Source organism: Rana temporaria, chromosome 1, assembly GCF_905171775.1.
Source record: "Rana temporaria chromosome 1, aRanTem1.1, whole genome shotgun sequence".
Lineage (NCBI taxonomy): Eukaryota > Metazoa > Chordata > Amphibia > Anura > Ranidae > Rana > Rana temporaria.
In genome coordinates, this window is record NC_053489.1 from 505,770,810 (window position 1) to 505,793,750 (window position 22,941).

General features: G+C 45.7%; 1 pseudogene; it reads right to left on the reverse strand.

Moving 5' to 3' along the window:
* Positions 1 to 626: 626 nt before the first annotated feature.
* LOC120919022 lies at positions 627 to 1,978 on the reverse strand (annotated as a pseudogene).
* Between the last annotated feature and the right edge of the window lie 20,963 nt (positions 1,979 to 22,941).

A 22,941-nucleotide genomic window follows, 5' to 3' on the forward strand; every position in this document is an offset into this window, starting at 1 on the left:
TACTTGCCACCATAAATTCATGAGACATTAGAAAAGCAATAAGATAAAGTTACTAAAACTTAAAACGCAGTTAAAGTTGTCGGTACAGTGTCTGCATCACTGAGTAGTGTATTAAGTGGCCAGTCAAGAAAATAAAACCCTCCACAAATACAGGGAACTATGCAACAGTCTTTTTTAAAAGGAGAAAACCTCATACAAGCAACCTTAAAAGATCAGCTAAATAGTGCATGGAAAGTATGCAGTGAATGATCAAAGTGTACAGTTTAAAGGCACACATTCAGTGACTTTTAAAAAAAAAAAAGTTTCACATGATGGATTTGGAGTAACAGCACATAAAGTGGTTTATCAAAAAAATAAATAATAGTCATGTGAAACCCATGAGAGGCGTAAAATGTACAGGACTTGTGCAAAACACCACCAGATGTGACCTATTAAAACAGATGCAGGTGCACAGGGCAAGATGGTGCTAATAAAATTAGATACCTTGGTTCTAGCCGACATGACACGTTTTACCTGAGAAGAACCAGCAGGGAAAAAACAAAGAGGAGCCATGTACACATTTCTTCCAATAATCTATGCTCCACTAGGACACCACAGGTACTGCATTAGATGCATAGGACATTTAAGGAAAGAAAACCATAAGATGAAGGTTTATGTAGAACAGAACTAAAACAGCATTAGGAAGGTAAAAGTTTAGCAGCATCTTCCTGTTTTGACGCCATTCATTTTAAAGAATGTGCTACTTTGGACATTTTAAGGGATGTCAGTCATCAATTTACAATTTCACTGTAATCTAGTATATGTCCTGAAATCTGGTTGAGTTCATCATGTGCGAATTCCCACCATATAACAAGTCTACAATGTTTGGAATTGGCGTAACAGTTCTTCATACTTCATTAGTAGTAGGGCCCATGTTTATCAAACCCAGAGTAGCTAGACCACTCCGGAAATATACCATAAGAGCACCTGGGACTCCCAAACTGATCCAAAGAAAATTTATAATCGGGTTCACAGTAGCGGTTTTGAAAGTCAGACCGAACAATACTGTAATTTTGTCCTTTATTACTATCCTAGTAGGTTTTGTCATTGCATTCAAAACAGACTGCAAATTCTATCCTCCCTTGATGCTTAATATTATCTGGAAGAAGAAGATCAAATGAGAATGTGTCCTTATCAGTCCCTGCATAAGTGTCTTTAACATAGTGGCATTCGTGGTCCGTAAAGCTCTGCCATGAATTGCATGTCATTCTTAATTTGACGCTTTTCTCGAAGGCAAGATTCTTGACCTTTATAGTGCCAACAAGGGCCCGCTCTTACAATTTTCAAGACAAACACTGTCTGCCTTGAGGCGGTTCCTGAAGTCCAGGTAATCTGCAGCAGGTTGTTCAAAGTCCAAAACCAGGTGTGCCTTCTCTAAAGTGGTCAAGTTGACTATGTTGTCAATCAGTTCTGTGATGTTAAAGGGAATCTCCAGGGGGTCATCCAGCTCCGAATAGACTTTTACCATAGTAAGGGCTAACCCTCTACTGTCTGCAAAGGAAACCCGCTTTTTCACTTTATTTTCTTGGTTCTTTAGCTCTGTTAGCAAGGTTTTGTCATTTGGTTGAATACATGGCCTCAGTGGCTTATTCATTTTTGGAGAAATCCTGTATTCCAGATGGTCTCTTTTTAATGCAGCTGAACCCAAATAGAACTTCATAGCAATGTCCACTGCCATGGTTGTCTTATAAGGAAACAAGTCCAGAACACTGGTTGAGCTCATCTGTGATGTAAGCCAGGGCATTTAAACTCACGTGAAAAGCCAAATTTTAAGATGAAAACAAAGTCTGGACGGGCAGGAATATATAAAAAAAAAGCAAAGTGGTCCTCTGTCTTAGGTGTATCCCCGCTCACAGCAGCGCACTATAGTCCGGTGGAGGTGAGACTAGTCGACGGGGCAGAGTGCTGCAGTCAAGGGAACTTCCCCATCCCGTCTTCCCGGCTCCATACATCCGCTCACCTCCAGCAATACAGCTCACTCGTGCGCTTTTAAATTTATTACCCAATAGGATGCACTGGCTAATGCCCTTATTTAATATGCTCTTGAAGCAAACCCACCTCTCCTCCGTGTTCTTTGGTTCCTAAGATTTTATTCCAATGTATGCCTTCCAGCAAGGTTTGTAGTTTAAGGAAGTCTTTTGAAATTCAGTGTCTTTGCATTCCCCTTATGTTTCCTATTTGTGTGATTTATACTGAAGCCAAGTGACCAGTGATCGCTGTTTCCTGAACTGCCCCATATTTCCAAATCCGTGATCAGGTCTGTATTGTTGGTAATCAGTAGATCTAGTAACGCTTTATTTTTAGATGGTGTGTCTACCATCTGACCCATAAAATTGTCCTGCAAGACATATAGGAATTGGCGAGCCTTAGTGGAGTGCGTGGTTTCCTCTGCCCAGTCTATGTCTGGATAATTAAAATCCCCCATTATGATGACACTTCCTATCCTTGTGATAGGAGGTCCACCTATAGCATACTCCCAGTATTATTTCCCCCTTTGCTTCATCCCTTTGGAGCGCTACTGTAAGCAACGTCCTCGTCGCCGATTGCGTTCCACGCTGGAACGCATTCGGCGCCCGCGCACTGACGTTATTGAAAAACATGGAATATCCAGGCTCAAACTTACCGACCAATCAGCAACCAACTAAATTCACCTGTCTAACAGTATGCGTTAAAATCAGAGGTTTAGTTGCACGCATTTGCAAATGCATGTGTAAGCTGCAGGCTGGAGATGGCCTGCCGGGTTCGCCCGGCGGTCGTTTCGCGGCGAACTTTGCGTGTTCGCGGTCTGCCAAACCGGTAGACATCTGGCGATGTTCGCGGCAGTCCGCAATGTTACATGGGTAAGAACTTTGACCTATGACACATCCATCAGGTGGTGCAGGACAGCCACTTGAGACATTTCAGCACATGGACATACCCCCTACCTTATAAATAGACCTGATCTGGCGGCCATCTTACATTCTGCTTTTTGTCAGTGTAGGGAGAGGGTGCTGTTTGGAGCAGGGACAGGCTGTATTCAATCAAATAGCTATCTAAAAGGTCCACAAAGGTCCTTTTAAGGACTGGTATATGTATGCTACTTGCTCTGCAGTATATAGGTGTCTAATACATTAATATACTTTTGTCAGTGTAGGGAGAGGTTGGCGTTTCCAGCAGGGACAGGCTGTATTCAATCTAATAGCTATCTAAAAGGTCCACACAAGTCCTTTTAAGGACTGGTATAGGTGTGCTACTTGCTGTGCAGTATATAGGTGTCTAATACATTCATTCATATACTTTTTGTCAGTGTAGGGAGAGGTTGGCGTTTCCTGTAGGGACAGACTTTAGCAACACAAATCACTACCTAACTGGTCCACAAAAGTCCTTTCAAACACTGGTATAGGTGTACTACTTGCTTTGCAGTATATAGGTGTCTAATACATTCATATACTTTTTGTCAGTGTAGGGAGAGGTTGGCGTTTCCAGCAGGGACAGACTTTAGCGACACAAATCACTACCTAACAGGTCCACAAAAGTCCTTTCAAGCACTGGTATAGGTGTGCTACTTGCTCTGCAGTACATGATAGTGTGTAATACAATTCATATACTTTTTGCCAGTGTAGGGAGAGGTTGTAGTTTCTAGCAGGGACAGACTTTAGCGACACAAATCGCTACCTAACAGGTCCACAAAAGTCCTTTCAAGAACTGGTATAGGTGTGCTACTTGCTCTGCAGTATATAGGTGTCTAATACATTCATATACTTTTTGTCAGTGTAGGGAGAGGTTGGCGTTTCCAGCAGGGACAGGCTGTATTCAATCAAATAGCTATCTAAAAGGTCCACACAAGTCCTTTTAAGGACTTGTATAGGTGTGCTACTTGTTGTGCAGTATATAGGTGTCTAATACATTCATTCATATACTTTTTGTCAGTGTAGGGAGAGGTTGGCATTTCCAGCAGGGACAGACTTGAGCGAAACAAATCGATACCTAACAGGTCCACAAAAGTCCTTTCAAGCACTGGTATAGGTGTGCTACTTGCTCTGCAGTATGTAGGTGTAATATACACTTATAATATACTTTTGAATATAGAAAGCATATTATAGTGGATTTGTATTGTGCAGCAATGTGACTGGCGGTGTATTTGATTACTGCTGAAATGTTGCCTCTTTCGTTGCGTTACCTCTGCTACACACATTAAAAAAAAATCCTGAAAAAAAAGGTTCATAACTGGTGCGATAAACCAGTGGCCCAACAAAACAACAGATTTTGTTATATACCTTCTTCCACATATACTGCGCTTCTCTAGGGACTTTTGTTGTCACAGGGTCATTTAAAAAATGACAGGCAGAGGAAGAGGCAGGCCCTTCCGCAGGGGTGGTAGGGGTAGGGCAGGAGCACCAGGCCGGAGCCAAAGTGGGAAGTGGCACAATGTTTGTTTGATTACGTCAAAGGACGCACCAGACATGGTTGAGTGGCTCGCCACCAACACTACTACCACCACCACCACCATATATCCTCTGCTTGAGTCACAGAAATTATTTTCCGATCCATCAGAAGACATTTCAGATGTGCAGCCATTCTTGGCAATGGATCAGGAAGAGAAGGTAGCAACAGCCGGCACTCAGCAGTCTGACGACAGTACTCAGATCAGCCCAAGGAGGTTGGTGCCTGCTGTTGCTGCCTACTCCGAGATCTCTACTGTTAGTGATGGGGAAGGTGACGTTGATGATGACGTGTCTACAGACGTCACGTGGGCGCCCACAAGAGAGGAAGAGAAGGGGAGTTCAGAGGGAGAGATGGGCCAGCAGATAAGGAGGAGAAGCAGGCCGAACTTACATTGGCCTGGAGGGACAAACCAGACTTCTAATGTATCAGGAGCAAGCCATCAACAATGTACGGTCACATCTGGCGCTCCCAGGACGACGGCCCATGGCTATGGAGTGTGGGCTTTTTTAACGTGTCCGCTGCAGACAAAATTGTTGCCATCTGCAGCCTTTGCAGTCAATGCATAAGTCGCAGTAAGCCCAACACTGACCTACGGAAGGCACCTGGCCTCCCATCACCGAGCCCAGTGGGAGCAACGCCATCAGAACCCACAAAGCCACTCTCCAGGCTCTCACCATCCAGCCTCTTCTCCTTCCCCTCTATGCTCACAATTGTCCTCCACTCCTCCTTCCATCATGCCTTCCTCACGTTTTTCTGCAAAAAGGCAGGCTTCCGTGGCCCAAATGTTCGATCGTAAAAAAACGATGACGCTGGATAACCCTCTTGCCCAACGGTTGACAGCTGGCTTGTCGGAACTGATAGCCTGCCAACTACTGCCATATAAACTGGTGGATTTGGAGGCCTTTCGAAAATTTGTGGCCATTGGAACACCAGAATGGAAGGTCCCAGAAAGGAATTTTTTCACAGAAGGGCATCCCAGAGCTATATGGTCATGTTCAGCGGCAAGTAAATGTATCTCTGGCACACAGTGTCGGTGTCAAGATACATCTGACCACAGAAATGTGGTCTAACAAACACGGGCAGGGAAGGTATATAACTTTCACTGCCCACTGGGTGAACCTTCTGACGGCTGTCAAGCATGTAACCCGTGGCACCCATGTAGATTTGGTTTTACCGCCACAGATTGCATGCAGGCCTGCCTCTTCTTCTTCTCCTCCTCCTCCTCCTACTCCATCCTCCCTCTCCTCCTTGGCTGACTCCTCATTTTTCGATGCTACTGTCTCTTCCGCTGCGCCACCCAAGATCCCCAGAACCTATTCGACATGCCAGGTGAGACGTTGCCATGCTGTGCTGTGTCTGTTGTGCCTGGAAGACAAGAGCCACACTGGTCCTGAACTCCTTTCAGCTTTGCGTTCACAGGAAGATCAGTGGCTAACACCGCTCAATTTGACAGTTGGTAAAGTGGTGTGTGACAACAGTGACAATCTGCTGATCGCGCTGAAACAGGGCAAAATTACACATGTGCCATGCATGGCACACGTCCTGAACTTGGTCGTGCAGCGATTCGTTGCCAAATACCCTGGTCTCCAGGATGTCTTGCGGCAGGCCAGGAAAATCTCGGGCCATTTCAGAAGATCTTACATGGCCATGGCTCGCCTTGCTGACATTTAGCGGCAACACAACCTGCCCGTCAGACGTCTTATTTGTGACTGCCCGACGCGATGGAAATCAATATTGTATATGCTTGATAAGCTGCTCCAGCAGAAACGTGCAGTTAACGACTACCTGTATGAACTCTGCGGCAGGACAGGTTCTGTTTTTTTTTGCACCACACCAGTGGCTGCTCATGCGCGACTCATGCAGACTTCTGCGGCCATTTGATGAGATCACCAAACTGGTCAGTCGCAGCCAGGGCGCCATCAGTGAAATCGTACCTTACGCCTTCTTTCTGGAGTGTGCATTGCGTTGTGTCATTGATCAAGACGTCGAGGAGCAGGAGCAGGAAGATGAGGAAGTTGCTGTAACGAGACCCTTGCTCGCTCGCTTCCACTCTTCCGGCAATCCTCTGCTACTAGTGAGTCAGCTTTCAGATCGCAACGTCTGATGGTCCGGTCATCCAAGGCTCTGGGATCCGAACTACAGCTATGTGCCATTCGGAATCCATTAGAACAAACACCAGGCAGGCTGTATGTAAGTTCAAACAAGAAGACCTTTATTGGAAGTACACAACACACTTTTAAACAGAATTTGGAACATCCCGCCCCCAACAATCGCTTTCCTATTGGTCAATTGTAAAGTACATGTAGTCCTCCTTCAGGTCCTCCTTTGCCATGCAAATGAGGACTTGAAAGTGAGTCAGCAGGGATTGGTCCGATAGCTTGAATGGATGGACTGTTATGTGTAATCAATGTACACAATAGCCAGACACAGAACAATGGAACCGTCTGGAGCTTTAAGACAGGGAAGAAGACCCCCAACTGTGTAACAGCTTTCAAGGAGGAATACTTCTGCATTCCAAGGTCCATGACAGTTGCAATGCTGGATGAATTCCCAGGGGAGGCTACTCCACCTGAGACAAGTCAACAACGGGAGTCTGAATAGGGGCCAGAGGAGGATGGTGCCGGGGTGGAGGAGGAGGAGCAAGAAGAGCATGCTTTAAACCTTTCTGGGATCCCTGGTGTTGTCCGTGGATGGGGGGAGGAGAACAAGGACGATATTATCCTGGATGATGAGCAGGAGCCAGGCCAGTACAGCACTTCCAGTTTAGTGCAAATGGGGGCATTCATGCTCCAGTGTTTTAAGAGGGACCCCCGTATAAAAAACATAAAGGGCAAGGACCAGTACTGGGTGGCAATGTACTTAGACCCCCGGGTACAAACAAAACATGGCAGAAATGTTACCACCATCACAGAGGGCTATCAGAATGCAGCACTTCCAGGCCTTGCTTCGAGAAATGCTGCATTCTGCTTTTGCATGACAGTTCCATGACAGTTGCAATGCTGTATGAATTCCCAGGGGAGGCTACTCCACCTGAGACAAGTCAACAACGGGAGTCTGAAGAGGAGTCAGAGGAGGATGGTGTCGGGGTGGAGGAGGAGGAGCAAGAAGAGCATGCTTTAAACCTTTCTGGGATCCCTGGTGTTGTCCGTGGATGAGGGGAGGAGGACGATATTATCCTGGATGATGAGCAGGAGCCAGGCCAGTACAGTGCTTCAGTTTAGTGCAAATGGGGGCCTTCATGCTCCAGTGTTTTAAGAGGGACCCCGTATAAAAAACATAAAGGGCAAGGACCAGTACTGGGTGGCAATGTACTTAGACCCCCGGTACAAACAAAACATGGCGGAAATGTTACCACCATCACAGAGGGCTATCAGAATGCAGCACTTCCAGGCCTTGCTTCGAGAAATGCTGCATTCTGCTTTTGCGTCCACTGGCAGAGGAATTTCCACTCACAGAGAAACAGTTTCGGGTACCAATCCAACAGCGCCTTTGAAGGTGGTTTGAAGATGTCCTGGTCACTAATGATATGAGATCATTCTTTCAGCCGACTCATCGACAGCTGTCCCCCCGATCCAGCATCAGGGAATGCCTAGACTGACAGGTGTCCGACTATATCGGGTTAACGGCCGATGTGGACGCACTGAGAAGTGATGAACCCCTGGACTACTGGGTGGGCAGGCTTGACCTCTGGCCAGAGCTTGCCCAATTTGCAATGGAACTGTTGGCTTGCCCCTCATCCAGTGTCCTGTCTGAAAGGACGTTCAGCGCAGCAGGGGGGATCGTGACCGATAAGTGCACTCGCCTAGCTCACAACAGTGTTGACTACCTCACATTTATAAAAATGAATGAAGCATGGATCTTGGAGGAATTCAACACATGTGACCAGTAGACCATGTTTCATTCAAATTCAGGTAAATGCCTGTGGGCTAATTTTTTGGACCTGTACTGGCCGACACTTTATTCTGTATCCGGTGAATATATTATCCTAATACGGTATCTTCTTATACTATGTGCATGACATTTGTTAACTATAGAAAATGTGCTTCTGGCCTGTATATGAAACATGTTCGCATATACCTTTTAAACTGGTGCCACTGGTGCTGGTCCCTGACTGGTTTCACCAATGTCACTCAATAGAGCATACTTTTTGGGATGCTCCAGCCCTGGATCGGCCTCCCTGGCACTTCCACCTATATCCTTCCTGACTGTCACCCATTTACTCTTTTCTGGTGCCTTTGTCTCCACCCACTTCTCCCTAGATTCAGAGCCTGGGCTTCCAGGGAAACAATGTGCTTACATTTTCCACAGCAGTAGTCCCCTTAAACAGATAATCAAGGAATGCATACATGCCGCAAGATGTACACAGAGTCGTATCTCCACAGCTGCAGGGCATCATACCTACTAATTTAATGAAGATTGGGGATTATACCCTGTCCAAATTACAACTAGCTTCCTGACACTAAGGCCCCTTTCACACTGGGGCATTTTTCGAGCGTTATTTGAGCCTTATTCAAGCCTTTTTCGAGCGTTATTCAAGCGAAGCCTCATCTGCAATCCCAATGTGCTGGTAAAGCACCGCTAAGACACGAATGTTTTAGGGCATTTTTGCAGTGCCTCGGTGTGAAAGGGTAAGTCCTTTTTTACAGCGCTTTCAATTCATTTCAATGGAGAGGGGCATTTATTTCAGCGCCCAAAAGCTGCTCCAAAGATGCTGCTTGCAGGAGTTTTCTCAACGCCCTGCCAGTGCAATGCCTCAGTGTGAAAGGGTAAGGCGTTTTTACAGCGCTTTCAATTCATTTCAATGGAGAGGGGCATTTTTTTCAGCACCCAAAAGCTGCTCCAAAGATGCTACTTGCAGGACTCAGTGTGAAAGGGTCCATTGAGATGCATGGAGAGCGTTTTATGAGCAGTTTAATAGAGCTATTTTTAACGCTAAAACGCTGTAAAAACGCTTCCGTGTGAAAGGGGTCTAATACTCAACAATACTGTGCACATGCAAAAATATGAAGGAAACTTGGACAGCCGCACTCCAAAAATTTTCTTTTAATTAAAATCGATCACAAAATAAACATGCCACAGCAAAAAAATTGGAACAAAAGCTAACGTTTCGCACTGTAGCTTCAGTGCTTAGTCTAGCTATGACTAAGCACTGAAGCTACAGTGCGAAACTTTAGCTTTTGTTCCAATTTTTTGCTGTGGCATGTTTATTTTGTGATCGATTTTATTTAAAAGAAAATTTTTGGAGTGCGGCTGTCCAAGTTTCCTTTGTATTTTTGCACCACTATTGCATTGCCGGCACCCATGGTTTGGTTCCAGTGAGGAGGTTCTTTGAAGACTACTGAGCGGTTATTTTCTCTCAATACTGTGCACATGTACTCAACAAGACAATACACAGGTACTCGCCGCCCCATGCACTCGCAGACAATATGGACTCGCAGACTACGTGCACTTGCAGACTACGTGCACTCGCAGACCACGTGCACTCGTAGACCACGTGCACTCGCAGACCACATGTGCTCTCACAGTCCATGTGCATTTTCAGACCATGTGCACTCGCAGCACTCGTATACTCACTGCCCACGTGTACTCACAATACACAAGTATACACAATACACAGATACTAACGATCCACACACACTACTTGGACAACACTCAAGTACTCACACTACACAGGTACTTTGACCCTTGTTATAACCTCCTGTTTTAAACTCTGGTTTTTAACTCACCACTTAGTTCAGTCCCCCTAACTCTGGTTTTAACTCACCACTTAGTCCAGTTCCACTAACCCTGTTTTTTAAGTCACCACCAGCATGCAAAAAGGTGGCAGGCTCAAAATGAGTTCTACAAAAAGTTATATAGGCCTCAAGCACCTGTGACCAATTAACCACACTCATTAATTAGTAGACTGAAGGAAGGAAAGAAAAAAATGAAAGTTTAAATAGTGACAGAAAGGGTGTTAAAAAAGCTGCAAGGAAACCCCCAACAAAGTTAAAAAATAAAACAATACATAAATAAAAATGCAACACAGCAATCACCAGCAGTCATAAGCAAAACGTGTTTGCACTCTTCACTCAATGGTCCCACTGTTAAAAAAAAGCTGGAAGGAAAAACCCCAAAAATACTACTGGGTACTAACATTAATTGGTAAAGTTGATCCAGGGAAAATCCGATTGCTTCTCAGGGATCAGAAAGGATTTTTTTCTCCTGTTGTAGGAAATTGGATCATGCTTTGCTGAGGTTTTTAGCCTTCCTCTGAATCAATTGTGGATATAGGATTGAGTATATGGGATTGCATGATTTTATGTATTTATTTATTTATTTATTTATTTATTATGGTCGAACTAGATAGACTTGTGTCTTTTTTCAACATGACTAACTATGCAACTATGCAACTGGATGACCTTGAAAATCAATCCAGACATAATAATCTGAGGGTCATGGGACTCCCCAAATCCTTTAATTCTGACTTCCTGCAAGATATTTGCTCCTCTCGCATCCCGAGCACACTGAGAATTGCCTCACCCTGCATAGTGGAAAGAGCACACTGCTTGAGAACCCCCTTCAATGAAGATGCACTGAGTCTTAGTCCTCTATTTGAATTACATGGACAGAGTCAATGGGCCAGATTCACAAAGAGATACGACGGTGTATCATAGAATCAGTTACGCATAGATAGGGCTAGATCCGACAGTGTTACAATGTGTTACACTGTCAGACGCAGCCAATGTTAAGTATAGCCGGCGTTCCCGCGTCGAATTTGAATTTTCCTACGTCGTTTGCGTACGCCGATTCACGAACACGCGCGTCGCAATTCCCGCTCACGTCGCAACCACTGACGTCCTAGTGACGTCAGTGGGAGCAATGCTCGCCGGGAAATTCCCTGGATGGCGCCTGCGCATTTAAATCGGCGCGGGAACGCGCCTGATTTAAATAGTACACTCCCCTAGCCGCGGAATTTGAATTCCGCCGGGGGAGTTAGGATCCGCCGTCGCAAGTTTGGAGGTAAGTTGTTTGTGAATTAGCCACTTGCCTCCTAAACTTGCGGGAGTGGATCTTAATTCACGTAGATCGAGCGGATCTATAGATCCGCTGCGCTACGTGAATCTGGCCCAATGTCTTGAAATCACAGGTGAACACAGTCATGGACCATGAACGCAATAAAGATTCCAGTTTGTCTCATTTTCCTCACACATTTTTGGTTATTTATATTAAACACAGTTTCCACCAGATTTAACACTCACTTTGAAAAATGAACAGCCTTCATTCTGCTAGTAAGGAGGGATGAGGGAGGGTTACATATGACTTAAGTTAAAAAAAGTTTTGGATTCATCTATTGACTGGCAATTAATATCAAATCATGGACTGGTTTAACAAAATTTTGCATATGAAAATAACCTTAAAGCGGGAGTTCACCCATTTAAAAAAAAAAAAAAAATCTCCCCTTAGCTTCCTGCTCGTTCGGTCTAGGGGAATCGGCTATTTATATTAAAATATGTGCAGTACTTACCCGTTTTCGAGCTGCATCTTCTTCCGTCGCTTCCGGGTATGGGTCTTCGGGAGCCGGCGTTCCTTCTTGAGTGACAGCCTTCCGAGAGGCTTCCGACGGTCGCATCCATCGCGTCACTCGTAGCCGAAAGAAGCCGAACGTCGGCGCGGCTCTATACTGCGCCTGCGCACCGACGTTCGGCTTCTTTCGGAAAATCGTGACGCGATGGATGCGACCGTCGGAAGCCTCTCGGAAACCTGTCAATCAAGAAGGAACGCCCATTCCCGAAGCCCATACCCGGAAGCGACGGAGAGGATGCGTCTCGTAAACGGGTAAGTACTGCACATATTTTAAAATAAATTGCCGATTCCCCTAGTAATAACGAGCAGGAAGCGAAGGGGGAAAAGTGCCCTCTAAGGGTGAACCCCCGCTTTAAGTGCATTATAAGTCAGCTTTGAAAATGTTATTCTTACAAATATTTATTTATTATTTTCATATGAATGCTTAAAAATATTGTTTATGTCTTAAACCAATCAGCTTCTATAAAATATATTGAAACATGTTCTATGAAAATTTCATAGCCTCAAGTTGTTAGCATACTGTGATAGCAAGGTAGATTCACCCTGTTTTGTTTAACCTTTTGCATTACAATCACATTGAAAGATGAGATCCCTAAATAATACCAGTCAGAAATGTTTCTCTGTTTGATTTCCTGTTGCCAGGAATGTGTTCTTGTTTGGAGAGTTGGACTGTGCTATATATCACCTAAATATGTTTTCCAGCTCAGTGCAATAACATCCTTGCATTATTCTGCAACAGTAACTTTCAACATTTTTATCTCACTAAAAACCAAAGCCTACATTTTATATATAGAATAACATTCCGTAAATTAATTTTAGATCTGTTCCTTTCGTTTTTAACTACTTTCTTCTGGTCTTTAAGCAGTTTTCAATCTCTTTACCTGGATTATGCTTGTACGCATTTTTACACTTGCATGCAATGTTTTCAGAGCTGCCAAGATTTTAAGGGGGATGCTCAAGGGAAATAGAATGCTAAAGGCGGGATGTTGGATGGAATCATTCCTGTCAGCTTTAGAAATGCTGGTTTCTAAAGCTGCCTTAGCAACCTGACAAGGCATTTTAAGTAGATTCCTACTACAAAAATATATCATTATAGAGACAGAAATAGGACCTGCTAAAATGTCATCCATATAGTTTTGAGGCCACTAATTTTAATGCTCACCTTATCACTGAATAACAATTTAAGAAATAAACTGGGGATACATAGTTTACCAATTGATTTAATAATATTATTTTATTAATTATTTTTCAAATAAAAATACAAATTTTGGGTTTCTATTCCTAATATATATTCCAACCTTTTATATAATGGCCATTATCATTTCCCATGTATTACAAAAATAAAATGCACAATTTAATGTAACATTTTTGTTTGCTCTTTCAGATTGGAAGGATGCTATTGCATCCCTTATTACCTGAGGTAGAGACAAGGATAATAACTTCCACAAACAACTATCTCCATCAGATCCCAGGCCACAGTGTAGTTCAGGGGCAGTGAAGCAGGTGTTCAGCTTCACTGAGAGTGATATGTTAGCTTGATACTTTTATTGTGTTCTGGGGATCTTGTGATAGCTTCATTATTCATTTTTGAAGGCTAAAAAAACAAACGTTGACAAAATAAACTTTGAGCATATATTAAAAAGTGTAAGGGTGAATTCAGAGGCTGACAGGGAGAGTGTTATAGTCTCCCAGTGGCAGAGTTACTGTGGAGATTAAACTGAATATAGGGATTGTAGGAAAGGTATTTTGTATACCCTGTGAAATTAATGCTATTTTTTCTTTGTTGTTATTAACCCCAAAAGGACAGCTGTGTGTATTTTCCTATAAATGTCAGTGTGTTATTAAAGAGGAGGTCCAGCCTGGGTGAAAACAAAAATAAAGTCAGCAGCTACAAATACTGCAGCTGCTGACTTTTAATATTAGGGATCTTACCTGTCCCTGCCACCGAAGAGGAGTCTTTGAATCGACTCCCAGGTGCTGCTACCACCATTCCTGGTAAGGGAACCCAGCAGTAAAACCTTTCGATTTCACTGCTGGTTCCCTACTGTGCATGCACGAAGCGTGCAGTGCGTTCTAATTGTCCGGCTCTGGGGGAAGGAGGAAGGGGGCCAAACTTTCGGGAGATCAGGCCACGACCCGTCTCCCAGAAATGGGGAAGGGGACCTGTCAAAAACAGGTCCCCGTTCCCCCCTCCCCCTGAAAAGTGACAATTGTGACATGGGGGGGGAGCGTATAAGTGGAAGTTCCACTTTTGTGTGGAACTCCGCTTTAACGCCTCGTACACACGATCAGTTCATCCGATGAGAACGGTCCTAAGGACCGTTGTCATCGGTTAACCGATGAAGCTGACTGATGGTCCGTCACGCCTACACACCATAGGTTAAATAACCGATCGTGTCAGAACACGGTGATGTAAAACACAACAACGTGCTGAAAAAAACGAAGTTCACTGCTTCCAAGCATGCGTCGACTTGATACAGAGCATGTGGGGTTTTTAACGCAAGTTCCTATTTTTTGAACCAAAGGTTAAATAACCTATAGGGGGGGGCGTGTCTGGACGTGAAGCTAGCTGTACGTGTTGTGGAAGAGCTCCTCTCAGCTGTTATCCATCTACAGCCATCCCCTGCCTTCTTCTGCCATAGTGAACCCCTGGATGGTCTAGAATTGTCCCGGAACACCCTCTGCTCCTACCTGGGTGACTTTTGTGGACTCCGGGCGGCTGGATCCACACTTGACCGAGGACTGATAGCACGCGCCTGAGGCCCCCCGCCATCTTGGGGCCTATGACTCCCTCGCCGATTCCAGTGCTTGGAAGCAGTGTCCCGGGACGTGGACGGGTTTGCCGGCCCCATCCAACAGTCGCCTCACCTCCAGAGTACTAGGTGTGGACTACCAGCGGGGGTGAGACATTCGAGGAGCCCCTGCGCCGGATCCCTCCTTCCTGCGGCCTGCGCCCCCTCAGTGATCCACGATCTCAGTTGTGGCCATCTACCCACCCACAGCGCTAGCCGCATCCTCGGTGGGTGTCCCTATCTCCAGTTTGGCCCCCAGCCCTTCAGCGTACCACCGGGAGCAACCGGCGCTGCATTTCCCCCTGCTCCAGCTAGTCAAGGTCCGAGGCTTCGGCCTATCTCCGGAGGCCCGGCGGCCATCTTGTTGCACCAACAGCCTGTGTCCTTTCCTCCTCACAGCCATGTGCCGCTTCATCCTTATCTTCCAGGATAAGACCATCTTCCTGCTCTCTCAATTACTGTCTGGACACTCGGTTGGCCCTGCTTATACAACGGCCATGTGTACTCCCCCAAGCCTAGCAGTGACTCTGTGGCCATCTTAGTGCACCTCAGCCTTCTTAACACACCTGTTGGGGGCCTTAATGAACTTTTCTGAGCCTGACATATCTGTTCACCTGGGCCTTCTCCCTATACTCCCTCTGCTCCAACCATAGCAAGATCGCTGTAGGGGATAGCATATTGCTGGGAGACTGCTTATGAACCCCCTGGAGGCCTTCATCGCACCCCACTGACCTACAGTGTCTGTTATAGACATAACTTTCTGCACTGCTTGCCTCCCTCCAGCTGGGGAGATCCGCTTGTACTCAGAGGGGTAACCTTCTGATAATGCCAGCCTCTACTGCCTGATCCCCGGCCTCACTGCTCCCCCTCTACTGTGCCTTCCCCAGACTTTTTAAAGGGCCATACCTCTCTTCAGGTCTCCAAATGACCGAATACACCTTTTCTGCGCAGAACTGCATATCACATGTCCGGCTAGCAATAACAATGAACCTGTTTTAATTTTGTACCGATCCCCTTCCCCTCTGTATGGGATCCTGTTTCGCTCCTAGAAACTTTCTCAGTGTGGCGTGGCTTAGCATATGGAGTCGTAAGTCGCTCTTTGCGACATCCCCCGGTCTCGTTGCCTTACATCACTGTCTCCACAGCTACCAAAACGCCTCGATGGGTAAGGGCAGGCCCAAAGATCAACCTAAGCCCATGGGCGACCGCATACCAGGCAACTTAAACAGATTCATGACCCGCTCTTCTGCGGCCTTCCACAGCCAGGAACAATCCAAGATGGCAGCGGCTCCTCCATCCCCGGCCCGCTCTGAACCAGCAGACGCTATGCAGATGCACTCTGGAGGCCGCTCTGCCTCCCTCACCAACCTTGCACCCCCTCTGTGGGTCCTCATAGCCCCCTCCACCTATCTCAGACCTCTCTGTGTTCTGGGAGCGGCTGGGACATGGAGTTCCAACTACGCTCCATGCATACATACCTTTGCTCTCTTCCCACTAAAAATGACTTTGAAAATGATGTCTCTTGCATAGAGAAGGCGTATAGAGCGGAGATCAACAAGCTAAAGAGGGATCTGGGCACCCGCATGGAGGATGTTGAGAACACTTCTGACGGCATCTGTAATACTCTGCAATCCCATGAGGAGACACTCAATTCCCACACTTTCATGATACGGCAACTCATGTACCATCAGGATGATATTGAGAACCGAAATCGCAGAAACAATATCAGAATACGCGGTATCCCTGAGACGATTGAACACAAGGACTTGGCCGGATTGGTTACCGCCATCTTTAACCAACTTCTCCAACAGCCTAAAGATACCCCAATTGAACTGGACAGAGTGCACAGGACCTCGGGCCCGAGGAACCCTGACCCCTCCTTCACCCGCGACACGCTTTGCAGGGTGCACTTTTACAAGGTCAAGAAGCGATTATGAGAGCCGCCAGTACACAAGATTGCATTCGGCTAAATGACGCCCCTGTTATGTTACTCCCAGACCTCTCACGTCAAACACTCGCTATGGGGCGTGCTCTTAAACCACTTACATCCATTCTACAGGAGAGGAACATCAAATATCAATGGCGGTTCCCGTTCCAGCTGAGAGTTCAACGTGGGGGGAAGACGGCCCTTTTCCGCACTCTTGGGGACTTACCACGGTTCCTGGGCACGTTGGAACTACCTCAGGTTTCCTTGCCTGACTGGCCTCTTCCTTCCACTACTCCCGGTCTCCCTTTTCACCCACAAAAGGCAAAAGGCTGGCAAAGGCAAGCGCCCTAGTGCTTCGCCCCAGAGATCGCCAGATGACTGACTCGCCTATGGCCCCTCATGTTTGCCCACTACTGCCCTGACTTGGGGCTGATTACCTTCGACTGAACACAGGACTTTCACCCCTCTCCACCTGAGGTCTTTGAGGCCGGATGTCCTTGACTGTCCTGCTGACTATCTCTTAATCCCCCCCTTTTTTTTCTCATTATTTCATCCAGGACTGCCTACCCAGTTGACCCTTTTGGCTTCCTTTGTGGGACCACTAGTGGGTGCGGGGAGGGGGTGTTTGCCCTGTCAATGTGGCTGGGTTTGAACTTCTTAGTTATATGCTCTAATTTTTTTTGTTGATGTTTCCATCTAGTGCAGGTTTAGTTGTTACGCCTATGCGGGTCCCGGGACTGGGGGACACTCCGTGTGCATACTACGTTTCCCCCCTTAGGACCGACAGTGCTTGAGCGAGCACTGTACTTTGTCTGTTATAGTCTATTTCAGCCCTCAAAATTTCCACTCGCCTACTAGCATTTGGCGAGTGGATTTAAGCTGGGGGCGAGTGATGACAGGGCTGCATGACCAATCTCCCTTCAATCTGTGCCTACACTTAGAGTCCCGATGAGATTGGCGGCCGAAGAGGAAAGGTGCATGCTCGGGAAAAGTAGACTGGTGAGCCGCGCATAGGCAGAGCAGTACACAGGTGCTCTCCTTACAATTCTCATTAAGCCATGGGACCCAACAGTATGACCTCTCTGAGCCTGCCCCCCTCCCCCGGGCCCCGACCAATGTAGCTGGAGAGCAGAAAGTAATGAGTGAGATGGAGGATTGCAAAAATTACCACTCCGGTGCAGCGCTCCCTGAAAGTTGCCATGACATGAGAGCGGCAGCCTTCTAGTTTGTGCAATTTTCTTCTGCTTGTGCTCTATGTAAGTGTCCAACAGTTTAGCCTGAGCACTGTGAACAGACTGGTCTCAATGTGTGCTGTGCGCTGTCAGTGTGCGCTGTGCTATGGTGTCAATGGCTGTGCAGTTGTGTGGATCTCAGCACTGGATTGTACTCCCTCCCGCTGTGCTGCAGCTCCTCTCCTCTCTGCCAGCCTGAATAAAAGGGGGAAGTGGGGACATGCAAGTGTGGAGCCGCACACACAGGCTCCTGATGATGAGATGAATGGGAGAGAGAGAGAGGATGGATGGGAGTTGCAGAGGAGACAGCAAGAGAATGGGGAAGAGACCCAGTTCTAGTGCCCTGTCCCTCTGGTCTGCCCCCAGTGCCCTGTCCCTCTGGTCTGCCCCCAATGCCCTGTGCCTCTGGTCTGCCCCCAGTGCCCTGTCCCTCTTGTCTGCCCCCAGTGCCCTGTGCCTCTGGTCTTCCCCCAGTGCCCTGTACCTCTGGTCTGCCCCCAGTGCCCTGTCCCATTTTGTTAAAGTTGTTGTTGGTAATATTTAATTTTGTAACTTGATTCTGCATAAAACAATGTCATTCCATGAGATAATCTACGAGGGCGTGTTTACGGGTGCAATTAGGCGCAGGGCAGTGTATGAATTAGGTGGGGCAACAGGTGGCGAGTAACTCTTGAGGCCTGGCTAGTAGCTCAGGACTTGAAATTTTGAGCCCTGGTCTATTTTATAGGTTAGCAATGTTTTGTTTTTTGATTCATTCCTCAACACCGCCACCTGGTGGCCGGTTATATATCCTCTCACTTCTGTTCTGTCTGCTGACCTCAGTCCTCTACGACACCGATGCTCAGGCCCCCCTCTTTTTGGGTCTGACACTCACTTTTCTCTTTTGCTCTTACTCTTCTTTTTTCCCCCTACACTCTACCTCCCTCCCCCCTCCCTCTTTTTTTTGTTTCCGCATGGACCGAGCGGGCCTTGACATCACCTTAGACTGGATTTGGTGCCCTCCCCTACTTAATATATAAAGATGCCTCTTGACCATATTAACTTATCTTCCTATAACTGCAGTCAGGGGTTTTAGAAAAGTTACTGGGCTAGATTCAGATAGGTTAGCGGATCTTTTTTTTTTTTTCTCAATCAAGATATTTATTGAAGGATTAAACAAAGTATACAGATGAAATTTCTTTTACAATATAATGCATATATAAGTTTTATACAGAGTAGTAGAGGGTTTTATCAATGTCATAGGGTAGTACATTTAGTATCGTAAGTAGTGAATATTTACTAGAGATCAGGATGTGAAGTCTAGTTACTGAAATAGTAGCTATGGAAATGAGAGGAGTTGGGGAGAGAGGAGAGACCAGGAAGGTCAGGTGAGAGGAAGGGACACGGGGGGAAGAATGAAGGGGAGGAGCGGGGAAGGGTGGGGAGGGGGCGATTGAGAGGCCAGGAATGGGAAAAAGGAAGGAGCAGGACCACACACAGAGTCTGTCGTACGTTTCCAGAAGTAGCTATAATGAACTAGTTATACATCAACATTATACAATACATAGAGCACTGGAAGATTAGAGAATCTTAGCTCGTCATGGGCTTAGTGCTTGGAATTCCGCAGATAATGTGAACAAAAACCATGGTTGCCAAAGGGCATTAAAACTGTCACTGTTTTCTTTTTTCATTGCTAGTATTTCTTCCATTTTATATATGAATGCAACTCTGTTTAGCCAGTCCTTGACTGTCGGGGTGTGTGTAGTTTTCCAGTGTAGGGGAATGAGGGTTTTGGCTGCATTTAATAGGTGTCTGGTGAGTGTTTTCTTGTATTTGCTGATCGTCATGTGATTAATGTGGAGCAGGCAAGCGGCTGCGTCAAGAGTTATAGAGGTCTCTGTGATGTGCCTGATCCACTCAACCACCCCCCTCCAGTAGTCGAGAATTCGTGGACAGTCCCACCAGATGTGTAAGAAGGTGCCAACGTCTCCTTCACATTTCCAGCATGTATCGGATGCTGTTTGGAACCATTTTTTAGCCTTTTGAGGGGTGATGTACCATTGGGTGAGGATCTTATAAGAGATTTCCTGGTATTTAGTGCTCAGGGAGCATTTGTGCGCCATAATGCATGCTTTTTCCCAATGTGAATCTTCTATCTGTATACCCAGGTCACCCTCCCATCTTATTTTATGTTTATTAATTTCATTGGTTAGTGGCTGGATTAGCCAAGAGTAAGCTAGGGAGGTGGTATGGGTCACCTGTGTTCCTTTGAAGCAGATTTTTTCAAGGTTTGTCAGAGGTCTGTAGAATGAGGGGCGAAATTTGGTGTTTACCAGAAAATCTCTTAGCTGGAGGTAAAACCAGAAGCCAGGGAGTGGTTTATTCTGCTCTTTCAGTAGCGTCTCGAATGTTTTGATTGTGGGGCCGGTCAGACAGTGCGTGGCCAAGAGGTTAGGGGCCTCCTTTCTATTAAGACCTGGGTAGAAGTCTGGGTTGTTGAAAATTGGTGTGAGAGGGCCGGGAATAGAGGCAAGACCATGTTTTCCTGCAAGTTTGTGCCAGATTGCGAGGGTGGTAGCTACCAAGGGGTGTTCTATTGCCTTAGTGTTTTTTGAGTGTAATGTCCATGGATAGAAACTAGTTTGGTTTGGTGCTAGTTGCTGTTCTAGTTGGACCCAGTCTTTTTCCTTAAGGTGACAGTGCCAGTCCATAATTCTGGTTATGTGGGATGCCTGATGATATTTTCTGTAGTCTGGGAGCCCTATACCACCTTCTTTTTTGGGTAGGGTTAGTTGTCTGAAATTGATTCTGGGGTTCTTGTCTGCCCATAAGAAGTGCCTCTGTAACCTACTAAGCCTAGTAAAGAAAGTGTCTGAAACATAGATAGGGAGAGCATTAAATATGTATAGAAGTCTGGGGAGTACGGTCATTTTTAAAATTGAGGCTCTGCCGAACCACGAGAACAGTTTTGGGGTCCATTTGTTAAGGTCGTCCGAGATAGATTTCAGAAGTGTAGTGTAGTTAGCATGGAATAGTGAGTCTATGGAATCGGTCAGGTGGATACCCAAGTATTTAAGTGTCGTAGGAACCCATCTGAACGAGTAATTTGACTTCACTTGGTCAAGAGGGTCAGATGATAGAGTGAGGTTTAGTGCCTCCGATTTGGATTGATTCATTTTAAAGTGCGAAACAAAACTAAAAGTGTCGAAGATTTTTTGTAGATTGGGGATGGATATGTGAGGGCGTGTGATAAAGAATAGCAGGTCATCTGCATATGCAGCTACTTTGTATTCTCTGTCCTTCACCGCAAACCCCCTCACGTCTTTGGAAAGATTGATAGTTCTGATCAATGGTTCCAAGGAGATGATAAAGAGTATAGGGGAGAGGGGGCATCCTTGGCGAGTCCCATTCCCTATGTTTATAGGGTCTGAGAGTATGTTGTTGACTTTGACTCTGGCTTGTGGGTTCTGGTATAAGGCTGAAATCCATGACAGCATGTTTCCCTCCAGTCCTATGTGCGAGCAGGCTTCAAACATATAGTCCCATGAGATTCTATCGAAAGCCTTTTCGGCGTCGGTGGAAAGAAGTATCCCCTCAAATTTGGATTTTTTGGCAAAGTGAATTAGGTTAAGTGCTTTTGTAATGTTGTCACAAGCTTCCCTACCTGGCATGAAGCCTACTTGTTCGGGGCCTATAATTTTGTTAAGCAGGGGTTTTAGCCTATTTGCTAGGATTTTGGCTAGGAGTTTCAGATCGACATTTAAGAGTGATATGGGTCTAAAGTTGGCGCAGTCAGTATGGTCTTTGTCGAGTTTGGGAACAACGGCGATGTGTGCCAGGAGAAATGAGTTGGAGGTGTTTTTGTGTTTAGCTAAATAATTGAAGGTAGAAAGTAGGGGTGTACATAATAAGTTTGTAAAAGTTTTGTAGTATTGGGAAGTGAAGCCATCTGGGCCTGGGCTCTTTCCTGTTTTTAAGTCTTTGATGGCATCCATTAGTTCCGTTACATTTATGGGTACGTTTAGTTTGGAGATGTCGTTACGGGTGAATAATGGGAGTCCACTATCTTTTAGGAACTCAGATATAGTGTCTGCTTTTGAGTTCTTGATATAGGGGGGTTTGTGTTGATCTGGTAGGTTATATAGTTTGTCATAAAATTTCCGAAAAAGCTCTGCTATTTTTTCAGGTTCATGTCTTAGTGTACCTCCTTTGTCACTTATGGCATGAACATGGTTTGCTGATTTTGTATCCCTAAGGGCTTTTGCGAGGAGTTTCCCGCTTTTGTCTCCCTGTTCGTAGAAGATATTCTTTCGGAAAAAGAGGGATTTCTTTACCTTAATGTCTAAAATTAGTTTCAGGGAGGATCTGCATTTTATCAGTTCCTCCTCGACAGAGATCGCTAGTGACTTCTTATGTTGTGCTTCTAGGTTAGCTATTTGGTTAGATAATCTGGTGATCTCCTTGTCTCTTTCCTTTTTTTTTCTGGATCCCCATTTTATCAATTCCCCCCGAACGACGCTTTTGTGTGCTTCCCAATTGTTTAGGGGATTTGTATCTTCAGCAGGATTATTTAAGAAGAATGACGTGATTGTTTGATGTATGTCGTCCTAGATCACCTGGTCTGTAAGCAAGGACGCGTTCAGTCTCCAATTGAATGTGGATTGTCTTGGTGGGCCAAAAAGGAGGGATATGGCTGTCGGGGCATGGTCTGAGAAAGAAATAATGCCTATTTCAGCCCTGAGAACATTTCCCATATCTCTTTGAGAGATAAAAATCATGTCAATTCGCGAGTACCTCTTATGGGGGGCAGAGAAGAATGTGAAATCTTTCTCCGAGGGGTGTGTTGACCTCCAAGTGTCTACCAGTGTGAGGGATTGTAGCATGAGTTTGATACGTTTTAGTATCTTAAAGGAAACGTGTGTATATCCTGAGGAGGTGTCTCTTAGTGGGGAGAGGGGGATATTAAAGTCTCCTCCGAGTA